Source organism: Dipodomys spectabilis, unplaced genomic scaffold (genome assembly GCF_019054845.1).
Source record: "Dipodomys spectabilis isolate Male_0828 unplaced genomic scaffold, ASM1905484v1 ptg000640l, whole genome shotgun sequence".
Classification (NCBI taxonomy): domain Eukaryota; kingdom Metazoa; phylum Chordata; class Mammalia; order Rodentia; family Heteromyidae; genus Dipodomys; species Dipodomys spectabilis.
The window spans coordinates 487,983-493,983 of NW_024871317.1; the positions used below are offsets into that span (position 1 = coordinate 487,983).

At 43.0% G+C, this 6,001-nt stretch overlaps 1 pseudogene; it reads left to right on the plus strand.

The window, feature by feature from the left end:
- The first annotated feature begins 220 nt into the window (after positions 1-220).
- On the plus strand, positions 221-1,217 carry LOC122101210 (annotated as a pseudogene).
- Positions 1,218-6,001: the final 4,784 nt, after the last annotated feature.

Consider the following 6,001-nt stretch of genomic DNA (forward strand, 5'->3'; position numbering starts at 1 on the left):
TATGCAGCAATCCCTTGTATTTGATGCACTGACATTTTATAATCTAAAAAGAAAACAAAAAATTCCACTTAAAGTTCTATGAGGGCAGAGTGAGAAAGGTGAGGGGCCCTGGGATTAGACATGTGGAACTCCTGACCTAAGTGGGAGAATAAGCACCTTCCCCACATCAGGACCTTCATGACACCAAATCTGCAACTTTGGGCCTCTGTCAGTGTCCACAATGACTACCCCACTCGTATCTGCCACCATTTTCAACTTGAGAGAAGCTTTATGCAAGGTTTGGTTGACAAGATGCTCAATGACAGAGCTCCCAGAGAAGGGGCTGCTTGCTGGACAGGAAGGCAGTGGTCTCTCCTGCTGCTGAGGTGTTTCCCTTGGAGGCACTTGGCCAACACCCTGCCCAGCACCAAGTTCCACCAGAGCTAGGTCATCAGCAACCTGAAGGGTGAGCCAGTCCCAGTCTTGTACTCTAGGGACAGCAGCTTCAGAGACTGCTCTTTCTCACAGGTGCTGAGCAGCTGCTGCCCAATCAGAAGCAGACCAAAAGACGCAGGTCAACTCCAGGCGCTATAAGACCTAGCTGTTCCTCCAATTTGAAGAAAACACCTATAGAGACAAGTGTCACTTCATGCACAGCATCCACAAGCTCCACAGTCTAGCCTGCCATCCCAAGTGCAAGATCTAGCTGGGTTGCACCTTCCATGTCACCAACCTTTGCCTCTATGAGCTCTGCTGCCACTTCATCCACAAAACCAAGGAACGCAGAGCCCTGGCCAGGACCTTTCTGCAGACCTTCCCTATCTCCAGGATAGCTTTAGCTTTGCTGGATTTTCCAGTGCCAATGAGACTGCTGCCACCACTGGATTGCTAGATAGCCCCACGTCCATCATCCCAACACCCATCCTGATTGCCGATGACCTCCTGGGCTCATCCAACCTTCCTGATGGCACCAATAACCCCTTCACCTTCTAGAGCCAGGTATTTGGTCTTTACCTCTTTCATGGGGCTGCCTTTCATGTCTACCCCACCACCTTCCTATTCTGATCCATGTCTGAGTTCTCTCACATGTTTGATTCTCATGCCACCCCTCAGGATTCTCTCTTGGGTCAAGGCTACCTGTGCAGTGCAGCAGGAGCCATGCTGGGTCAGATTCCCCCATCTTGGACAATTCAGGAGACCTGCCCATTTTCAGCAAACTTTCCATCTCATATGACTAAAGCACCAGGGTAAGGAGGGACACCCCCAATCCATTCCTTCTACTCCCCTTCCTCCTGCACCACATCCTAGATCTAATTAATCACCAAAAATCCTGGAAGTGACCTGTATCTCAAGTGGTACAGTACTAGCTTCATGTTAAATGAAGCTCAAGGATAGCTCCTATCCTGAATTCAAGCACCAAGACCACCACAGAACATCAACAATAAAAAGATGAGTGATTTGGAAATGGAAAAAGGCCTTTATAGTCAAGTAGATCCACTGGAATGGAAAAAAAATAACCCTGTCTTATGACTAAAGGACTCAATATTGTACTTTATTTTACTTTTTATCAGTTGTGGAGCTTTAGTCATGGCCTGGGCAACGTCCCAGAACTTTTTTGCTCAAGACTAGCACTCTACTTCTTTAAGCAACAGCTATACATCTGGTTAAGGGGGTGGTTAATTAGAGTAAGAATATCACAGACTTTCTTGCTCAGGCTGGCTTTGAACTATGATCCTCAGATCTCAGCCTCCTAGAAGCTAGGATAACAATTTTGAGTCACCAGTGCCCAGCTAGGACTTAATATTTCTAAAAGAGGGCTGGGAAGTTGGCTCAGTGGTAGAGCGCTTGGGTTGCATGCCTGTGGCCCTGGGTTCGATTCCTCAGCACCACATAAGCAAAAAGAAAAAGCCGGAAGTGGCGCTATGGCTCAAGTGGTAGCGCACTAGCCTTTAGCTGAAGAGCTGAGGGACAGCGCCCAGGCCCAGAATTCAGGCCCCAAGACTGGACCAAAAAAAAAAAATTCTAAAAGAGCAGTACTTTTCAAATTGCCTTTGCATTCAAAATGCCCCCTTACAAGATTGTGACCTAGGTTTAAATTAATTGCAAAATTCATTCTAAAATGTGTACGGGACTATAAGAAATCCTAAACAAACCAATTGGATACTGCAAAAACAAGAGGAAGTTAAGTAGAGGAGGATGACTCACATCTGTGATCTTTGCTACTCAGAAAGAAGAGATCTGAGGACGGTAATTCAAAACCAACCTGAGGAAGAAAAACCTTTCCAAAAATTATTTCCAAAAAAAAAACAACAACAACAACAAATATCCAAAATTGGAGCTATGAACATGAGAAAAAACTGTTCAAGGACAGTATTGACATGTACTTTTCCTTTTTCCTGTATATGTTTTTCCTTAGTTTAAAATTGCCATTGTCAAAATTTTGTTTCTTTGATATATTTATCTTTCATGCCACCAATGGAGTTTGAACTCAGGACCTTGCTCTCTTGCTTATTTTTTTGTTCAACGCTTGTACATAGAACTTTAGCTACACCTCTAGTTCCTGACTTTTACTGATTCATTGAATAAGGGTCTTTAAGATTTGTCTGCAGGTGCTGCTTTGAACCTCCATCTTTAGAATATGCCACTTTAGAAGCTAGAGGTAGTGAGATGGTCCATGACACCTGGCAAGTCATTTTCCATTTATGCAAGTCTTCTTTCTCCTAATTATGATGTATTTTATGTCAGTGTTCATATTTCTTATGTACTTTTTTCCAAAATTTTTATTGTGATTAATTGCATAATTTCACAAATTTCAAAGTATTTGGGGATAGTGATGCTTAGTTAAAGTTACAAACACATTCTAACACTCATGGGGCAAATTGCCTATCATGGTCCATAAAGTTTATGAGTTCTATGGGCTTTGACTATACAGTTATTTCTTCCATATTGAGTGATATTTACATTACTTTCTTCTTGCAGAGTGTCAGCTGTTCTCTCTTTCCCACTCATTTCCTCCCTCCCAACGCTGCCTTTAAGTTGCTTGGTTTGTTTTGATCAATGTCCAGTGCAGCTGATGGGTCTCACTGTTGTATGTTTTCCCGTTTCCCTCTAGTTCTGTGTCCTCCTCCTAGTTTCCCTCTGATGTGCACATATATACCATATGTGGTCAGCGGCATGGGGTCATTTAGTAATGATTGGACTAGATGAGTGGGAGTCGTTTGTTTCTCGTCTTGTTTACTTTGTTGTATTACCTTATGTTCTGGATTTAACATCCACTTATCAGGGAGACCATGTGCCATTTGTCTCTTTCTTCTTGGTTTACCTCACTCAACATGATTTCTTCTAGTTCTATCCATTTCCCTGTGAATGCCATTATTTTGTTCTTTCTAATGGCAGCATAATATTCCATTGTATATAAATACAATTTTTTGATCCATTCATCTGTAGTGAGAGCATCTGGGTTGTTTCCATATCCTGGCTATTGTGAACAGTGCTGCAATAAACATGGAGGTGCACGTGTCCTTGTATCATGGTTCCTGTTGTTCAGGATAGATGCCTAGGAGTAGTATGGCTGGCTCATAGGAGAGGTCAATATTTAGCTTTCTGAGACCCTCCAAACTGCTTTCCAAAGTGGTTTGTATAAGTGTACATTCCCACCAGCAGTGCAATAGGGTTCCTCCTTCTCTGCATCCCCTCCAGCATTTGTCGTTGGCTGACTTTAGGATGTGGGCCATTCTGACTGGGGTAAGGTGGTATCTCAAGGTTGTCTTTATTTGCATTTCCTTTATAACCAGGGATGGTGAACATTTCCTCATGTGTTTCTTTGCCATTTTTTATCTCTACTTCTGAGAAGTCTCTCTTTACTTCCCTTGTACATTTAGTAATTGATTTGTTGGGTTTGGGAGGGATTAGTTTCTTGAGTTCCCTGTACATACTGGATATTATCTCCTTGTCTGATATATTGCTGCTAAATATTTTTTCCCGTTAGTTGGTTTTGTTTCTAGTTCGGTTGCTATAGCTTTAGCTGTGCAGAAGCTTTTTTATTTTAAGGTAGTCCCATTTGTTGAGTCTTTCTCAATTTGTTGTGACCCTGGAACTCTGTTCAGGAAGTTCCTGCCTGTGCCTATAAGTTCAAGTGTCTCTCCTACTCTGTCCTGCAGTAGTTTCAGGGATTAAGGATTGATGTTAATCCATTTTGAGTTGATGTTAGTGCATGGTGACAGGCTGGAGTCCACTTTTATTTTTTTGCATGTGGCCGCCCAGTTTTCCCAGCACCAGCACCAGTAGTTGAAGAGGCTGTGCTTCTTCCACTGTATGTCTTTGGCTCCTTTGTCAAATATTAGCTGACTATAGGCATGTAGTTTTATTTCTGGATCTTCTATTCTATTCCCTTGGTCTTCTGGGGTCTGGTTTTTTTTGGGGGGGGGGGGTCCAGTCGTGGGGCCTGAACTCTGGGCCTGGGTGCTGTCCCTCAGCTCTCCAGCTCAAGGCTAGCGCTCTACCACTTGAGCCATAACGCCACTTCTGGCTTTTTTCTTTTTGCTTATGTGGTGCTGAGGAATCGAACCCAGGGCCTCAGGTGTGGAACACATGGGCAGCAAATATGGCGCTGGGAGGGGGCTGAGTGGGCAGTGCCTAATTTACTGTAGAGCACATGGCCAGCCAAGATGGCTCTGGGAGGGGGTTGAGTGGGCAGACCCCAATTGATCTTCTGATCAGTGCCTAACCAGCCCGTGAAGGCTCAGGTGAATGATAGGGTGTGACCTTGACAGTGATTGGTTCCTCTTCCTCCCTTACCATGCCACCCACCCTTGTTGTCTTTAAAAGGGGCTGCTCTCTGTTAATAAACGAGTTTTTCTACCTGCTGGATTTGGCTCCCCGCTGTGTCTGATTGTCTCCTGGGCTGAGGGAGGCTAGGGAACGGGCGAGCGCCGCACTTACCTTTCCTCGGACCCCGTCCGTCTTTTGTGGGACGGACGAAGACCCAACACTCAGGCATGCAAGGCAAGTGCTCTACCACTGAGCCACCTTCCCAGCCCCTCGGGGGTCTGTTTTTGTGAAAGTACCATGCTGTCTTTGTCATTATGGCTCTATAGTACAGTTTGAAGTCTGGCATCGAGATCCCTCGCATGTTGTCTTTTTTGCCTAGAATTATTTTGGCTATACTAGTTCTTTTGATGTTCCATATGAATTTTTGGACTGTTTTCTGTATTTCAGCAATGTACATCATTGGGATTTTAATAGGAATTGCATTAAATTTGTATATTAATTTTGGCATTTTTCACTACATTAAGTCTGCCTGTCCAAGAACATGGAAGGTCTTTCCACTTTCTGGTGTCCTCTATAATTTCTTTCTTTAAGTTTTTACAGTTTTCATTAAATAGTTCTTTTGCATCTTTGGTTAGACTAATTCCTAAATATTTTATTTGGGGGGGGGGGATATTGTGAATGAGGCTGTTTCCTTGATTTCCCTTCCTGCTTCTACATTGTTTGTGTACAGAAAGGCAACTGATTTTTGTGGGTTGATTTTGTATCCTGCTACTTTGCTGAATTACTTTATAAGTTGTAAGAGCTTGAGTGTGAAGTTTTTGGGATCATGGAGGTATAGTATCCTGTCATCTGCCCAAAGAGATAATTTAACTTCTTCCTTCCCTATGCGGATCCCTTTAATGTCTTTTTCTTGCCTTATTGCTCTGGTTAAGGTTTCCAGAAGTATATTGAAGAAGAGTGGAGAAAGTGGGAATCCTTGCCTTGTTCCTGATTTTAGGAGAATTGGTTGTTTTTCCCATTAAGTATAATATTGGCTGTTGGTCTGTCGTATATGGCTTTTATTGTTTTAAGGAATGTTCCTTCTATTCCTATTTTTCCCAGAGCTTTTAACATGAATATTGTCTCTTATCAAAAGCTTTTTTTCTGCATCAATGGAGATAATCATGTGGCTCTTGACCTTGGGTCTGTTGGTATAATGGATTACATTTATTAAATTATGTAGGTTAAACCATCCATGCATCTCTGAGATGAA